This window comes from Melospiza melodia, chromosome 1, assembly GCF_035770615.1.
Source record: "Melospiza melodia melodia isolate bMelMel2 chromosome 1, bMelMel2.pri, whole genome shotgun sequence".
NCBI classification, from domain to species: domain Eukaryota; kingdom Metazoa; phylum Chordata; class Aves; order Passeriformes; family Passerellidae; genus Melospiza; species Melospiza melodia.
Window position 1 is genome coordinate 50,269,590 of NC_086194.1, and position 18,555 is coordinate 50,288,144.

At 41.4% G+C, this 18,555-nt stretch overlaps 1 protein-coding gene across 5 annotated transcripts in view; it reads left to right on the top strand.

The window, feature by feature from the left end:
* The first annotated feature begins 15,336 nt into the window (after window positions 1-15,336).
* Window positions 15,337-18,555, top strand: part of EZH2 (enhancer of zeste 2 polycomb repressive complex 2 subunit) — a 36,563-nt gene continuing 33,344 nt past the window's right edge. For 2 of the 5 annotated variants that reach the window (XM_063157966.1, XM_063157981.1), the window contains exon 1: window positions 15,338-16,176. The gene's annotated coding sequence lies outside the window, so the exon portion shown is untranslated. Of the gene's footprint in view, window positions 16,177-18,555 lie in introns of all 5 variants that reach the window. The other 3 variants (XM_063157973.1, XM_063157959.1, XM_063157968.1) reach the window with 3 other exon arrangements.

The window sequence follows — 18,555 nt, forward strand, 5'->3', positions numbered from 1 at the left end:
GGCGAGGCAGAGGAAGCCGCCGGAGGATGCCCTGAAGGAGGGCTGGCGGCGGTCAAGTCTGGGCGAGCAAAGGTCACACAGGCGAGGCAGCAGCGCTGCGAAGTGACTCAGGCGGCCGAGACATCCGCCGGGAGCGGCGGGGCTGCCCCGCGGGCGGGGGCTGTGCCCAGCCTCCGGGGCTGATACATCCTCGTCCTCCCGACGTGTCACATCTGTGAGCCACGCAAGCCCACGGCGTGATTTGGCAGCGTGGGCGCGTTTGTGATTTATTTCCTCCGCGAGAGACTTGTCTTAGTCAGAGCCCCCTCACAGTGGCCGCCGCTCGTTTCTGTCCCTGAAGATGCGCTGAGGCAGCCACAAGGAAGAGGGGAGGTGATATCTGGTAAGGAAGGATGGATGACGGCACTTGTGGAAGTGAGGGTACGGCTCCAGCGTATCTCGGAAGTGGCACGGGATGCGGTCACAAGGGAAGGGCTAAGTACCCGCCACGAAAACTTATCTTGGCAATTGCATTTTTCCCCGCGGAGGGTGGGGAAAGGCTGGAGTGACCTCCGGCGGCTGAGCTCCCGCGCCGGGGCAGCAACAGGCGGAGCGGCGGCGGGCACGGAGGGCCCGCTCCGGACATTCCCGCCCCCCGGGACCGTTAGGGCCGTTACGCCTCTCCCGCTCTCGGACCGATTCAAACTCGGCAGCGGCGCCGAGCGGGAACGGGAGCGCGGCCCCTCCCGGTGCCCGCCAATCCTCTCGCCTGCCTCCCCGCGCTGTCCCCTCCCTCTGCCCCTCTCCACGTGAGGGGACCGGAGGGTTTCGGAGCCTCCCCGGCGCGGCGCGGCCCCGGGCCCGGCCCCGCCGCGCGGCGCGGCGCGAGGGGGGCGGGCGCGCGGGGGGCGGCGGGCGCGGGGGGAGCGCGAGCCCCCCGTCCCCCCGCGCGGGCAGCGCGAGAACAAAGAGTTCTCCCCACCCCTCCCTGCCCCCCCCGCACGTGGGGAGCGAGGCCGCGCCCCCCGCCCCGCCCCCCGCCGCGCCCGATTGGCCCGGCGGGGCCCCGGCCGCGTCCGTCCGGCCAATGGGGGCGGCGCTCGGCGCTCGCCAATGAGCGCGATGGCGATTGGGCCGGCGTGTTTGGCGCTCGGTCCGGGAGGGTGAATCCGGCAGCCGGAGGCGGAGGGAGGCAGAGCGGGAGCGCCGAGCGGAGCTGGCGGCGGCACCGGCGGGAGCGGCGGCGGCGCGGAGCCGGGGCGGCGGGGGGGCGGGTGAGTGAGCGGGCGAGCGAGCGACACCTCGCGGGCTCGAGGCGGCGGCGGCGCCGGGAGCGGCTATTTATACCCGGGTCCTTTGTCATGGGGGAGGGGAGGAGGGGAGGGGGCGGCAGGGAGGAAGGGAGGGGAGGATGGGGGCGGTGGCGGCGGCTCCCGGGGAGCAGCCGCGTCCCCTTCCCGCGGGGCGCCGGCGGGCAGACACGCGGGCTCCCGGCCGGTGACAGCTGGAGGGGGGAGACATGGAGTCTGGAGTGCCCTTTGTCTAAGTTGGCTCCGTCCAGCCCGGCCGGCGGCTCCGATCTCCGCCCGGCGGGGCGCACATCGGGGCTGGGGGCGAGCTCGCCGTCGCTTCTCCGAAGGGCGGGGGGCGGCGGGCGGGAGGCAGAACGGGGGGCAGACCCGGCGGCGATTCCCTTCCCCTCGTCTCCGCTCCAGCCGGCGGCACGCGGCGGCGGCGGCTCCGGCGCGGGCAGAGGGAGGTGTGCGTGTGCGTGTGCGTGTGCGTGTGTGTGTGTGTGTGTGTGTGTGTGTGTGTGTGTGTGTGTGTGAAATGAGGGGAGATCCGTGTGCCCGCCGTGGGCAGCGCGGCACGCAGCTCGTCCCTCTCCTCCCGGGAGGAGGGAGGCTGGGACAGGTCCGCCCGGGCTCCCGGAAGCCGGGCCGGCCGGGCGGGGAGGCTGAGCGCGCCCCGGGCGGGCCGGCGGCGCTGGGCTGGGCTGGGGGCTCCCGCCTCGGCTGTGGGGCGCCCCGGGCTCGGCAGGGAGCTCGGCTGGGGCCGGGGGGAAGCTCAGTCTGGCGGCGGCTCCGGCCAACTTGGCGGTCGTGCAGAACGCCGTGCGATCCCGATCTTCCCGAGCGCCGCGAGAAAGTTCATCAATAGCTGGAAATTGTGGGGTTCTGGGTCCCGTAGCGCCAAGCACGGCGATACGGAGCGCTGTTTAAAGCTAGGGTGTCTGGGGAGGCGCGAAGGACAGTACCGGGCTGAGCCGACCGTGAGCAGCGAATGTGTGGCTGGATAAAAAAATCGGTGTGTTGTGGCATCATGCACGTGTATTTAACATTGCCAGGTCTTCGTGGTGATTCCAAAATTGTTATTCATGCACCAAAGAAAGGCAGCGTGTGCACAAATGTGCGGCAGGAATGGGACAACAGACTTGTACATTGCTCGAGATACTTATTTCTAACTTACAAAGCACCATACTGATTTTATTGGAGCAAGAGAAAAGTTTTTCATTTTTAAAGCTGGAAGTTCAGATTCTTGTTCTCTCTGATGAGAAGCATTTAACAGTTTGGAGAAGCTACTTTAGTTGTAGCAGGATAGGTTTGTCTTTGCTTAAGTCTAGCAACTCCAGTTTCAGCTATTGTGAGTTTGGTTCTTACTAATACAGATTTCAGTGAAGAGTTTTTACCAGCACGTTTAGTGTAATCTTCACATCTAAGTGGGGATTTTTCTCAAAGATAGGTTAATATTTTTTTAGGGCTGGCACATTCAGATTCTTTACCCAATTCATAAAAATGTAAAGGTCATTCTTTGTCCCCAATGTCTATATCAAATTGAGAGTCTGGGGAATGTTTTTTTTTGTGGCAACAATAAAGCATCTGCAGAAGGGTGAGTATTACTTGTACATAGTATAGTAGAACTAGTCTCACTAGTGATTATTAAAATGTGAATATTTGAAAGCTACGAAGTCTTTCAGAAAACACACTGCCAGTATTTTAGGAGATGTGGCTCAAAAGTTTTCTGTGATGCGTTGAATGTTTTTAAGAGCTAGTACTTTACAAAGTACTGGATTAAAAAAAGTCACATTTCTTGTTCAGGAGTTTCCTTTACAAGAAAAAAAAAAGGAAAAATATTTTTTTCCTTCCTCCACCTCCATGAGAAATGAAAGTAACAATTAAAGTTAAACAACCTGTGCAGAAATCTGTGACAGTCGAATGTTCCGTGAGATGCCAACTGCTATTTTTGTCTGGAACTTTGGAAGGATTCAAGACTTTAAGTTAGAAGAAAAATTGGGAAAAACTTTCAGGTTCTTTCAGAGATTTTTTTTAATATGTAATTCACCTTGAAAAGTGGCAGACACTGGAAATCTGCACCTTCAAATAGTCAGAGAATGTCACCTCTCAGTTTAAAATGAGCTGAAGTGGTATGTGTAAGCTTAGGCCAGAGATTTGAAATTCAAGCTCAACTTTTTTCCCCCCTGCTGTGTTTTTTTCCTTTCTTCCTAAAACTGCCAACAAGCTGAAATATGGTGATTTCTTTGAGGACATGCTTTCAAATTGGTTTGTGTTTGTTCTGTAACACTGCAACTTTCATGGCTGAGATGTAAATGTTCCTGTGCTCCTTCTTACCTGCAAGGAAACTTTGTCTTAGGGAGAAGGGAATTTTTGTAGTGTATTAATTGTGTGCATGGGCTGTATTAGATATGGAGAGAGTGCAAACCCCCTTCTGTAAAGAGGCTTATGTCAGAATAAACTACATCTAGAATCCAGTGCAGGCCAACAGTGCTCCCAGGAAAGCTGGAGCCCTCTAAAATTCCTCTTGCAATTAGTCAAAAGAAGTGTTCTGTCTCATTCACGAGACAGTTCAGCTTCTGTAGCTGTAGAGATCATGGATGCCTTTTAGTAAGTTCACAGCTGTAATGGTAAAACTGAATAGCAATTTTAGATGATGGTTCTATATTCATGTGATTGAACAGTGAGAGTTGTTTTTAAAAATGGCTGCAATCCTGACAGAAGGCACATTTAATAAATGTCTGCTTTTCGTTTTGTTTGAGGATAAGTGCTGTGGAAAAACTGTAGTGTTGTCTGTAATCTGGAAGTTCTGTAATTTTTCTGTTAATGCTTACAGATGGATCTTAGGTGACTTGAGGAAAAGTATCTGTGAAGCTTTAGGGGGAATAACGTTTTCCCCAGCAGGGATGCTGAAAAATCTCAGGAACAGAACCAGAACCTGGCCTTTGCTAAGGAAGGAAGTTCACTGAGTCGATAAAGTAATTTTGGCAGTATTACTTATCCAAGCAAAATTCACTTTACCCGAATCCGATATTTTAAAGAGTGAAGGAAATGCATATGGTAAATACAATTCTTAATGATTTGATGGAGACGTTTGCATAACACTTACATTAACAAATGAGACCACTGTTAACAGGAGCTGTAGGACAGTAACAGGAGGTTTATTTTAAAGTTGAAGCTGCTTCCAGCCTTCTGTTCCTTCCATCAGCAAGGTCCATGGAGAGCTGTGCTGGGCCTGTTGAGGCGGTGTCTGATTGAAGACAGCATCTGTAAATGTATCTCTCTATAAATGTATCTACACATTTAACACCTAAGTGTATGACTTGTACAACTGTTCTGGAGTGGCTAAGTCAGTCTTTAAATGCATGAGTTACTCCTGCACTGACATAGTTTAAGGAATCGTTTTAGTTAAAGTAGCTCTGTGTCTGCGAGGAGAACAGTGAGGCAAACTAAAATCTTGTAAAAATGTACCCAAACCAGCAAAACCTTGTATGAATTGTGTGCAGAAAAGAGAGGGGTGCTTCACAGGGGAATGGTGACAACACTTGTTACAAGTTAGTCAAAAGCTCAGGTTTATTTTTTAGCTGAGTATATGCCCAAGGGTTTTGTTGAGCTAAAGATTAAAAGGAAAACAATGTACAGAATTACTAAGCAGGTATTCTATCTGTTCTCACAGAGATCAGTTAAAGACTTTGGGATGATAGTGTGTAGGTCTATTTATGGATGAGGTGAAACTAAAAATAAAATTTATTGAGAGCCGGTTCTATTGTGCTCCAAGCAAGAAACAGGGAAGTTTTAGAAAACATGCTGCTTTCTGTAACTGATAGTAATAGGCAGTTTGGTTATACACCTAGATTTCCACTAAGATTGAGTCAGGCTGTGGACTTGGTTCTGAATTCAAAGGTAAAGTAACACTACTAAACTTGAGTAGAGGCAACTATTAAGAAGAAGAGTGAAAGGTGTAATTTGCATATAAAATTGACAAATTAAGCTTTCTTAAAAATACTAAAAAATAAAGGAATTTTAAAATATATAATTATTTAGCCACATGTTTGTAAATTGATTGCAATTTTAAAATATTGGGAGAGAAGAGGATGTCTATTAATGTCCTTGCTGTGTCCACAAAAAAAACCCAATAATCAAACAACACTCACCCTCAAATTAGTGTGGGTCATGCTCTTATTTAAGAAAGCTTTTGACTACCTGGCTGAAGCTTGGACATAGGATTTTTCATTTATTGTGCCTCTGCTCTGTTTGTAAAAACTGCTGTTGACTTGGAATGATTTATAATGCATTCTCTGCTTCCTATCTAGTGGTAAAATCAGTAGTACTCTTAAAGTAAGAAGGCCATTTGGACATTTAGATACATACTGTGCGTGATCTGAATGCTGTGGATAAAAATAACAGTGTAACGATGTGAGGGGATCAGCACAGTGTTGTCATTTGCTTGAAAATGTGATGTAGTACTTCCAAAGCTTCTAATTGGGGTATATATATGTGATTTCAGTAGCAAATGAGGTAAAACTGGTGTCTTACTGTGTGCAAATAAAGACTTCCTTGATACACAATTACAGAATACTCCAGAATTTGCTATTAGTTTTCTTTTTTTGTATATACATATGGTGCCTGCTTGAATAACATTGTGTGTGTAATTATGCCAGCAAAGTAGTACAAATTGCAGTTCACATCCTAGGCCTTTTTGGATATGAACTGAAAATAAATCTTTACAGGAGGGTATGATTTCTTTATATTTTTAAATTGTTTTTTTGATCTAGAACCAGGCCTATTTCCCTTGTCAGTTATTTGTTGTATCTGGCTCCTTTCCATTCTGCCTTTTACATGGTTAGTTCAGTTTTTCCTGCCATGCATTCTCTATTCACAGCCTGCATGTTCGGTTTAAATCCCAAAGCCATCAGATGTAATTTAAAGAAACAAAGTATTTGAAAGGAAGGAAACTCAAATCTTATAACTCATATATAATTTTAATTTTTTTAAATGTGTGCTGGTTTCCTTTCTGTGTTTCTTAGCATGAGTGGATCTGGCAAACTTTATATTTTTGGTGTGTAGTCTGATTTCGTTTTTACTAATAAGAAAAAATTCTAGAGCTGGAATTAATTTTGCTGCTTCTGTAAGAAGTCGTATGGTTGTGTGTTACAGAGACTTGATTTACCCGTGGAACTGTACCATGGCAAATTAAAGGATTGAAGTCGGTATTGTTGTCTCTTTTTTAGTGTTACAGTATATAACCAGGACAGTGTAAATTGTGTCCTTTGTGATAACTTCTTCCTGTTGTATGGCCACTAGTTTGTGCCACGTTTCTAGTGAGTATTTATTACCAGTGTGTTTAGTGCAAAGCTAAATCCAGTAAGTACTGGAGGAAGAGGTCGACAGACATTGTTTTATTCTTAACCTAGTTTAACTATTCATAGTGGTTAAACTATGTTAAGAATAAAACAATGTATGTACATGGTTGCTTTGAAGTGGGGAGATACAAGGTCCCAAGACCTTATTTAGTATTTGCAGTTCTCTTCCACAGCCTAAGGGAGATGTTTTCTTTTTCACTGAAGGGTGGTGGAGGTTTTGGGGGTTGCATGTTGGGTTTTTTTCCTTTTACCTTTTTTCTGTGTTTTTTTCCAAGATAAAGTGTTTCTAATTCATTTTCTGTTTTAAGTCAAGCTTCTGGAAAAGTAGTATCTGTGGGTTTTTTTCCTTTTTAAGCAACATCTAATATAATGTGCAGGTGGATTTATTGCTGTATACCTTACAGAATAAGAATGCCATACATTAAACCCAGTTATTTTGGGAAATTTTAAATTATTGTTTTTAAAATAACTCTTACGGTTACTTTCATCATTTGAAGCTCGTTTTGGAATTATACAGGCAAATAGCAAATACTAGTTCAGCTTCAATTTGCCAGACTGCTCTACAGTAAATTCTGTGTCCGTGGAAGTGTAATGTCTTTCAAAGTTAAGCTTTTAGGCTATTTGCCTAAGCAGGGAAGGAGTATGGAATAACTATTGAACCCGAATTGTTGTGCATCAGGGTTTTTCCTGTGGTGTGTGCGTGTTGCTTTTGCAAGTATGGGTTGAACAGAAGAACCTGTGGCTATTTTAGTTTATAGAGTACAAAAGGTGTGTCCACAAAACAAGTTCAGGTGGAATAGACTATGCTCTTCAAATTCTCATCATAAATTATTTTGCCTGTGGAGACATGTCTTAAGTGTTCCTAGCAAGTGTTACTTTTTCTGCCAGATTTATCCAGGATATCAAAAAGCTAAATTTTTAAGAGTTGGAGGTGTTAGGCAACAGAGGTTAATTGGAATGTGTGTGGGAGTCATCTAACTCCTCTGGGTGTCTGTGAATGAGTGTGAAAAGAGAAATTCTGGAGGTATGCATTTGAGCAACTCAAAGGTGAAGCTCAAGTTTTATACATAAAAACTCTTTCTCCTGACAAATAGCCAGGCTTGGTTTGCTGTGAGGAACGTGGGGTGGTTTTAATTGTGACTTGTAAAAAATATGATCAAATTTGGGCTTGAAACTTTTTGTTGCTGCGGTGCTGCTTGGAGTTTTAAAATGTTTTATTTGTTTTTTGAGCCAAATAATCTTACTCATCCATGCAAATGTTAGAAATATTTATAGATGCAGATATCCAAGTGAAAAGCAAGTAGTTGCATTACCTGGTGCATGGTGTAAGGCTCACGTTGCCCAAAGTGAAGTGAGATATCTTACTGCCAATTTGGTTCAGTCTTTAATATAAAATATTTGGTTATGGTCTCCCTGTTTTCTCTTTCCCCTCCCCCCACCCGAGTGGACAAGTACTTGAACTTCTTGTTTTTATTTCCAAACCGGTATTTTTCTAAAAGTATCAAATGTTGAAATACGCTGGAAGAAAGTGGTAATGGAGGGAATTCAGAAGTTTTTTTCTTTTAAATGGGTTACTCTTACTCTTTAAGTGGTATTCAGTAATGATTTAATGTCTGTTTTTACTTCTCTAAATCCTGAAGTGGGGACACAGAAAGATTTTTTTGAAGGGAAGAATAGCTTTGAAAGTTGCAGGCTTGCTTATACAGATAGAACACTCCAGTATGGATTTGTGCTTTTCTTTTAAGGACTATCTAAAACAAATTATGTTCTGTTACTTTTTGTATTCTGCTGTTGGATTTATTAGGGAAATGTATTGAAAAACTAATTATTTGTATTGAAATCTTGTTTTCTTATAAACAGACATAACATTTTTGTTTTTCTCTACTGAAGAGAATGAAACTGGGAAGAATCCATACCAGCGTTTCTTAAAGAGTAAATGTTCTAAATGAAGAACTCCCACAAAATGAGATAATGTCAAAGTAAATCTGAAGGCAGTGTGCTATTTGGAAAAAAGAAGTCATCAAATTGATGCTCTTCTTCCTTGTCTCAGAGAAAATCTGAAATAAGCTTAATTTCTAGACCAGTGCTGTTGTGGGATCTTGCTCAGGCACTTCATGTTTAATCAACCTATAATTAGTTACAAAAACTTTCAAAATTGTTGAGGGTTTTGTCATGATCAGATGAGTTCTTGTGGGTTTTCTTAATGATTGTTATTTGAATTTCTGAAGCAGATTGTTTAAGATTATTTTGTATGTTAAGGAACATGAATTTGATTATTTTCTGAAATGCTTCTGGAAGATCAAGAGTTACTTGTAAACTCTGAGCTGCGAAGTTTTTAACATGCTGGCAGATAGAGTAAGGGGTGTTGAATACTGGCAGTTGCTTTGCTTTATTAGTTTTCTAATGCAGAAAAATAGAAGATTCTCAGTTAAAAAGAGCAAGAAGATAAATTAAGATTTTTCATGTTTTTCCAGGAAGCAAAAGGGAGTGAAGGACCATTTCTTTCTATTTAATATCCAAGAGCTTATTGACGCTTCAGTCTTTCCTTTCTTTCTTCCTTGTCTGAAGGAGTTTTTAGTATCTGCCTGGTCAGTATATAGTAATGACAGAAACTCCTGAGAAGATTTTAATGCAACATAGTGTTAAACTGTGTTAGGGGAGAAAGCAGGAAACAAAATGCTGTAGCAGGCAAACTAACATTTATAATTAAAAAAAATGAGATGGGGAGCATCACTGAGGAAAAAGTGAATTCTGTGAGCCCTTGAGCTGACATGTTTCCCTCCTGTCTTGTGTGTCAGTAAAACTGAACTACTCTGACTTAATAGGTGAGGAGAGCACTTACAAAAATAAGTGGTATGAACTGAGCACATCCAGAAACTGATCTGCAGACGTAGGCATTTAGTACTGTCACAAGGAGCTGAAAATTGGAAGGCCTAAGGCCATGGCTCAGTGTCCTTAGGTGGGGCCAGAATGGCTGGATGCTCACTTTCTGCAGTCAAAAGCAGCAAGATATTTTCAGCCAGAGAACTTTCTTGCCTCTGTCAATGGCTGCAAAAACGCTCCTGCTGTCAGGAGGGAAATGATAGCACAGGTGCAAGTAAAAGGGCTTCTTTTTGTAGCAATGCCAGCATAAAGTAGGGGTGATGCTTGAAAGTCAAAGCTGGCAGGTTTTGTCTGATATGTTTGGGCAGTAATGAGGAGCTGTGTTTGGAGAGATTACTTCAACTGTTAAAAACAGACTGGAAACAGTAATTGATGAAGGAAAGTATGTGTTATGATCTAGGCAAGCCTAAGTCAGGAGTTAAATACGTGGAGGGCAAACAGGTGCTCCTACCAAATCTGAGCTAATATCTAAGAGAGGAGCATTCTCTAGCTGTACACATCTAGGTGTACAGTGCAGGATTGTAGCTGCTGTAAAATGCTGTATGTAATTGTGTTACATGCTGGAGCAGAGAGCAGTGACAGCGAGTCTTTGGAATGGTGGTTGGCTGCAGTGGCATTGCTTGGTAGGGGCTGCTCTGTGTTGGCACATCAGTGTCTGCAGCCCTAAGTGGTGTTTCTCCCTAGTAATTTGCTCTTTAATGACTTTCCCAATCTCTTTAAGGTTTTTATTTTTCATAGAATATATGTCCATGCTGAAGTTTTTCATTGTGCCAGAGCACTTGTAGTCCTTCATGAAACTGTTGCAAAACATATATGTAACTTAGTGGACAGTAAACCATGTCACATTTGATTCATGTTTACCATTTGCATCAGAAGTTTTTGTAGAGTATGTATGCAGAAGGGTTCATCAGCCTTGTTATCACAAGAAGGCTAAAAATCAACCATTTATAGGAAATTCTGACATGCTGCTTAGCTCAGATTCAAGGTATTACCTATGTTATAATATTTTAATAACCCCTCCAGTGGTAACTAGTTTTGGTTTGGGAAATAATCCTGCAAGTAAAAATACAGTCATTAACATAGTTAATAAGTTAGTTTCATGGCAGTACTACTGCAAATAAGTAGTTTAATTGGATTAAATATGCCATGAAACTGTACTCTTAGTTCACTGAGATACAGCTGTGTACAAGTGGCTAAGAGAAAAGGCTGTGCATAGTCATTTTGTGTATCATAGATGAAGGTAGCACGTCATGACCAGGTGTGAAATTGCCACAAAATGGGGATTTTTTTTTCTATAAGCCTGTTTTAAAATTAGCTGAAATTTTTACTCAAAAGATACAGGAAATCATCTCATTAGTATCCTGAAATATGAATTGGTGGCTATTAACTTAAAGAGCTAGTGGGGTAGTAACAAGGCCCCAAAAAACACTGTGTTTGGGAAGAAATAATTGAGGTGACACACATTTCATCATATTTTGGGGAAGCAAATCATAGAATAGTTGCTTATTATGGGTCTACCACTTGACTTACTTAGTGATTTCTTCTAGAATATGTGTAAGGAAAAAAAAATGTGGAAAAAACCAAAACAAACCCTGAACCAGAAGACAACCAACCATTTAATATACCAGGGTAGAGATCAGCCTTCTGATCTTAAGTATGTCAAGTGAAAACTAAGGCTGTAGTCACTTAAATGGCAGAAAGTAAAAGGTCTAAAAAAAAGTGACACTTCAAAGGCACAAAGATTGGTCTGTAAGAGAAGCAGAACCCCATTAGGATATGAACACAACTAATTTGAAAATAACAGCCCTTATATGTGGTCTTTTATTTATTTTAAACATAATGTTCAGTTTAAGCATTCTAGTTAGACTGCTTTCTTAATTAGTGAAGAGTTTTCCAATCTTTTTAAATTACAGTTTCAGAGAGAGAGCTGAAAGTTCTAACTGTACTGTTAACCAGATAAGGCATCTTTGAAATGAACCAACACATGGAATAGTAGTGGGAAGGAGTGTGTGAGCTAGCTAATTGATGGAGTTTTTTTTAATGTTTCTACTGATTATAAGAATCAGTGATTGTACACCAAACCCAAGAGTTTAGTCTAATTAAGCTCTTAAGCATTTTAATTCACAAATTATTGTTCCTTTAATGGTAGTGTTTTTCACATTGTGTCTGTAACAGATTGAAATACTGAGAGTGTTAGTGCTCATTGTTTTCATCTTTTGAATATTAACTGAAATTTAAGAGGCAAACAAACTCCCTGGCGTGAGCTTTAGAAATAGTGTGGTCCTGGTTTTGAGATGGTGGGCCCAGCTGAGAGATATATTGACTTGTAGAATGGTCTTAGATCTAGAAGTCCTCTGAAATAATATTTTCCAGACCACTTTTAAAATGTTTTCAAGAGTGGAGATTCTGACACCTCTGTTTAATACATTTCTATGCTGGACCACACTCACTGGGAAGAATTTTCTTGCTATATTAAAATGAAATCCCTTACTGAGTCCTGTCTGTTGTCTCTTGTATTTTCATTTTAGCATAGATTAGCATGTTTCAGTAGAAGAGCTAGAACAGTGCTCAAATTCTGCGATTGTCTGGGTTTAGCTCTGATTTGTGTAAGAAAGCAAGTTATCCAGGGAGTTAATTCCATTATGTAGTGGTTGAAATTCTCGGAGTGACTTGTTCAATTTTGATAAGGCCCAGAAACAGACAGAAGCATGACACATTCTTAAGAGTGTGCTCAGGAGTTTGGGGAGCTTACATGTGATATTCTGAAAGAATATTTGTAGGAATAAATAGAATGTGCCTTGAAGCCTTTGCCTTGTGCTAATACTCGTTGAGTGGCTGTAGTGGGATGTGGAATGTATGTGGCAGAACACAGTTGAAGGAACCTACACCAGCTTTTCATCTGTCTTGCACTGGCAAGTGATGTAGACAAGCTGGCTGCTATTGTTTGCCACTGACTGCATCTTTTCAGGGCAATCTTTCGTTGATCAAGAGATAGCAGGAAGCAGCTTCTTGAAAGCTACTCTTGCAGAAGTAGTTAACACATTAACTGCATTGATTGTGCAAAGTGCTGTAAAGAACAAAAAACTACCCAGTGTGAATGATATGTTTTACATGGTGTGGAAGACAAATCTTCTAGTCTAAGACAAGTGGATGATATGTTGGAATGGTTTGCTTGCTTTGAAGAGGAGAGGTTTTTTTCTGCTTTCCCTTGACTCTGGTTTCATGGTTCCACTTCTTCCTTGCCAGTTTGGATATTTATGATGCCAGCATGAACAGCTTTGGTCCAGTTAGAAAACTGTGCTTTTCAGTGCAGAAAATAGGTAATTTGAAGTAACTGATCAGCACAATCAAACTTACCATATTTGCTATGTAAAATCTGTCTGAGATGCTGAGGTAGTGTAGACAGACAATGGAGAGAGGAAATAAATGCCATTTTAAGATCCCACTTCCTTTTCTGCTTCTAGTTGAGCAGTACACTAGGATGTATTTGTTACCAGCTTCCAAAAGCAAACAGGTAAGTGTATGTGTAAGTGTATGTGCTGTTTAGTTTTGCTTGAAATGTTGTTCTTCAAAGTGAAATTCTGTTAGGTAATTACTAATAAGCTAGTAACCATTGTTTATACAGGAAGGAAAAAGTACACTGGCCTTGGATTTAACAGCAATTTCAGTGGAGGCAAAATCTTCAGGTTGGTGGTACATAACCCCACAATATTGTAGTGACAGGGTATTGTAAAAGGGATTATACTAACTGAAGTGTATTTTAGTGTTGCAAATAGTAATTACAAATAAATAGCTGTCACAATAATAGGAGCTTACTTGTAATGAGACTGCTTATAATAAAAGCAGGACTATTTATAGCAGCAGACCACCTGCTTTTGGAGCTGCCATATTACCTGGAAAGCCTATAGCCAGCATCAGTCTGTGTTGGTGTGAGGGCTGACACTAAAATGTCTTGGACGTGGTTGTTACCCATGCTGCAGAACAGGTTTTTAATTCTGCTTGCAAGCCGGGGGTTTTCTGCTAATTTGAGGAGGAAAAAGGAAATATTCTGAATTTTCACACAGTCATTGTTCCTCAGTTTGGGGTTGGCATTGGTACATCTGAGGCTGTTGATGTTCTCCTTCCGTCAGATTAGTTAGTTAATAGTTTTGTCTTTGATAATAGCCTGTAGAAGTTTCCATCTCCTGAGTGATCAAGAACATTCTTGCAGAACATGTGATCTTGTCAGAACCGATCATGAGTGCTTTGTTAACCTACACCATCCACAACCACTGATGTCTGTCAGAGTGAGGAAAACGAGATGAAATGTTTGGAGTTACCTGCTTAGGTCAGTTAAGTGATCCTTTTCTTTTAGATACTCCCAAAGAGAACCTGTACTGGTTAAGCCTTTGTAGGCAGGTACAAGCTGCTGGCCTTTTATCTGCCCAAAGAGTGGCACGGCTGGCATGGATGGCTTAATAAATGCTTCCTGTTTCTGTTTTTTAAGAGTAATTTTTCTGTCCCAGTAAAACTGAGTATCAGAGGTTAGTTTAGTTCCTTGCATCTTGTTTCTGCCCCTGTGTTGCCCCTCTGTCCCTCGTGTGGATTCAAGAATTCATGGCTTGAACACATTGAACAAATCCATGGCTGCTGAACAAACCAGCATGTGGAGCTGGTTTTGTTGGAAAAATGTATTTAAAAACCAAGTATGCTCATTTTCTGGACTGTTCAGACAGATTTTTTTTTTTCCCTGCCTGACCTAGTTTGATTACAGAATCATAAGCACTTAAGCACTCACAGCAGAGAAGGCTGTGTAGAAGTTGCAATGAGTGACCATTGATACAGTGGACAGATGATGTCTTTTCCAGGTCAAACTGACACCAAATAGCATTTGAGGAAGTTGAACTGATGGTAGCATTTGATGTAAGTTATTTCTTGAAATTTAAACTGCCTTTAATGACATAGTACTTCAGCATATGGAATAGCAACATGATATAAATTTAATACATAAGCATATTTAAGTATTTCCTATTTAAAAATAGGTTGAACTGTACTACAGACTTAAAATACCACATTTCTGTGATATAAAATAGTGAAAACACACTACAGTTTACTCCCATCTATTTCTCTGATTATTTCTGTAAAAGATTAAATGTGCTGTAGTTATTTTTGTAAAATATTTATTAATAAACTGTATTAATCCTTCCTATGTTGTATTTCAGAGATTTTTCTTACTTGGTCTAGTTTGGGCTCTGAAATACCCAAGTTGACAGTGGCCTTGGGAATATTTTTCTTCCCATGGAAATGAGAATGTGGTATTTTACATAGATAAGTTTGAAAGAAAACCATGTTTTGTTTTGCTTTAGAAAATCCAGAAAGCAGAGTGGCAACTATAAAACTTCTGGTCATATCTTTTTTTGTGTTTGCTGTAATAGCACAGGTAAAAAGCCCTTTGAGTTTCTGTGAGTGTCATTTCCCCCTCACCCACCTACAGCTTGCATAACTTAATGTGGAAAGACTTAGCAGCTCTGAAATCACAACTGAACAGTTTCTCTTATTTAATCCAAAAAAAGAATATTGGGATTTGAACATTTTTTTTTCTATGAATCTCGCTGTGCTATTAAAAAAGTTTGATATAAATGTAGAAGACAGATCTGGTAGATGAAAGCATTAATTTATAATTTATTTTCAAGTTAGTTTTTTTTTTTTTAAGTCTGGCTATATGTATGTGTTTTATTGATTTGTTGTTTTTTGGTTTTTTTTTTTCAGGTGCTTGGTAGATGTAGTTAGAGTGTTGGAAACTGTTTACTCTGGAAAGATTTAGGATAGGTTCATGGACTGTATTATCTTGTTTTGGCATTTAGGGTACTTGAAACAGAATACTAAAAGGAAATTTTTAAGTTTCTAAGCAGTAAAGTTTAGTTTAACATATCTGAAAAATAGCTAGCTGCATTTGAACAATCATTTTATTGTGTTGTGCTGTGTAAAATCCTGTAACAAAAAGATTATATTAGTACTTTATGAGGTGGTTTGGTAAAGTTAAAAACTTCAGGTCTTAAGCTTAACTCATTGAATTTTGATACTTGAAATGCATTCTTAATGGGGGTATTTGGATTTTTTCCTTTTTTCTAGCAAGTACTGAATTTTTCTGCAGGCTTGTGGAAAAATGTTGTTAATCCCTTCTGTTGCTAAAATTCTGCATTTTTGGGTTGAATGTGAAAATTCAACCCAAATGTCCTAAATTCTGCTGCCCAAGTAAAAATTTTTTCTGGTTTGTGAATAAGCATAGAAGGGTGTGATGGGGTGTGGTTGGTTTTCTTTGGTTTGTTTTTTTTCCCTTTACGTTCTTTAGTTGCTTGAAAGAGTTATGTATTGGCTTTCAGGTAGGGTTTATTATATAGTAATTTGTCCATTAGTAAGATTGCATAAGCTCAGGCTGAAAGACTTGTGTGCTGTCTGGATCTGATAACAGCTTACAGCTAAAGAGCATGCCTGCCACTCCAGAGCACGCTGATGTATGAAACCAGTGCCCGTTTGTGGTTTCACTGCCTGCTCTAGTTTTTCTCTACTGTTGGCCTGATTTTCTCTAAAATTCTTCCTGCTTTATAGTTGTGCAGAGGATGCCACAGCTGTGGATGGGATCGTGAAACTCATCTGTGTTTCTGAAAACAAGTGCAATCGTGAGTTTTTGTTTATCCTTAGTCAGTTGTATCGAGTTAATGAGCTGTACTGGGGTGAAAAATAAAGAGTTAGGAAGGGTGGGATGATGGTGAGGTGCCATTGCTGCTGAGGAAGTTACTTTGTGAGGACCTTCATGATATAGTGTTGACTGTAAGTGAGTAAGGGTGTAGCATTTGAGATGCCAGCTCCTGGAGCCAGTGCAGGCTTTTCCAGCCAGTGGCAGTAGGTCACTGTGCACAGGGCTCCAGTGGGCAGTGCCAAAGGAGGGCTGGAAGGGAGATGAAGCAGCACTGTGGTGTCATCCATTGGGCTGGCTCCTGCACTTAAATACATTCCTTTGGACCTCAGCTTCTGAGTGTGGATGCTTTTGGCTTTGTGGGAGATAGAAACAGCAGTTCTCCCCTGCCTGCCCATGCCCCATCTGAATTATTTTATACCTTCATTACTCCAGGCATCAAACAACCCCATAATTACTTAATTCATTATTCTATTTGCATCAGATTTCAAATACAGTTTCTCCACTGGGTTTTATGTTCTCCTCCAACCTCAGTGTCCCCTCACCTCCTGCACTGAAACTGATGGTTAAGAGTGCTCTGAAGTACTGTATTATATTACCATATATTTAAAGTATGTAAATAACCTTATGAGTGTAGATTAATTCACAAAAAAGAACTTGTAAATTATACTGTACTGTGCAAAATATGTTTTGATTCATAAATATCTCCAAATAGGGATCCTGAGTAGCGGGAAGATAACGTAATATTCCTACAGTTTAAAATACTGTGTAATATTAAGCACAATTACAAACTAATAGTGTTCTTTTAAAAGGGCAGGCCCCCTCATTTGTTCTCCCATGCTTCTTAGTTGAAATTTTTCATTAATTTATCTTTTTCCCTGAAATTTGGCGTGGTAGCCAGAGGAGCTTAAATATAGTTTTTGACAGCTGTATGACTGTTTGAATAGACTGCCTAATTTAGAGAATTATCTGTGTGCTTGTCTGTCACTGATGGATATTGCCAAAATGATCAAAGAAAAATAGGACGTTGTTTTTAAATAAGGCTATTTCTATGTTCTGTAGGCAAAACAGGAGCAATTTGAGCTGAAATTGTTCTACACTTCTTTGTCTCATTGTGAATCCTAGATGTATTGTATACAATTTGTCTGCTGAAAGTAAAGGTTGCCTGATTTAAGCTTATAGGCATGAATTTTCTTAAAAACTTACTGTAAAGATGTGGGTCTTGTACAGAATTATGAAATGCTCAGCAGGGTTTCTTTAAAAAACAAATGTATATGCTTTAGGATGCTCCCATTTTTTTGGTTTTCATTTCCAGCTATGCAAGTATGAGTAGAAACTGAAAAGTACACCTATGTCTTTGTTTCTATTTTCTTGTAGGTTTTTCTTTTAAATTTGTGTTTAGCTGGCTTTAGTAAGTCTCATTCCTAGTACCCCCTTATTGTTCTCCTTAAGAGAACAATTGTTATATTTTGTACATTGTGGGGGTCTGGAATAGCATTGGTCCTCTTGTTAGTATAATTCCCTCCTTTTTTGTCATGGCATTGGGGTGATTTTCCAGTTGGAATGAGACAGCCCACAGCATTCTCTCTTCTGCAGAGAGGGTCCAGGGAGTTATGGCAGTGTTTCCCTCCTTACTGTGAGCGATGCCAGGTGAGATCTGTCCGGGTTAGCTGAGATTGTGCATGGAAGTCATGGAGCACTTTGGGAGAAGAGCTTTCTCTAGAAACAGTATCACTGCTGTGGAGTTGTGCTTGCTTTCTTTGTATCTCTTCTGCAGAGGCAATACTCTGCCCATAAATAACTTACTTGGCTGCTACATAGTTTTTTTCTTTTCTTTTTTTTGGATAGAACTTCTCAGGACTTGGCTCTTTGGCGGTTAGATGGTTTCTCTGGACCATTTTAATCAAAAGGATTAAAAAAAATTGGGAAAGAATAAGATTTTAAAACAATACAAACAACTGATGGGATTCAGAAGGGGAAATGGGAACGGAGAAGAGGGACAAGGCCTAAGGGCTCTCAGAGTCGGACCATTGCGCTAAGATAATCAGTATCATGTTTTATTTATTAAATGGAAACTGTTTCAAACTGTGCTGTCTTTAGACAGACTTAACTATTCTCAGACAGATGGGATTTAGCTTGTGCCACTTCGGCTCCCGTAGGGAGTATTCTGAAACTTTATGTGGAAAGTTGGCTAGTTCTGACAAATTGATCTTAACATTCACTAGCTTCTCTGCTCTGCAGTCCTAGCCGGGACTCCCACACAGTGTAGTTTAAGGAAAATGTGAAAGGTTTTTGTCTTACCTAGCAAAGTGGGAATGGTGTAGTCTGTTCCAGTTCAGAGTAGTTTCACCAGTTCCACTGG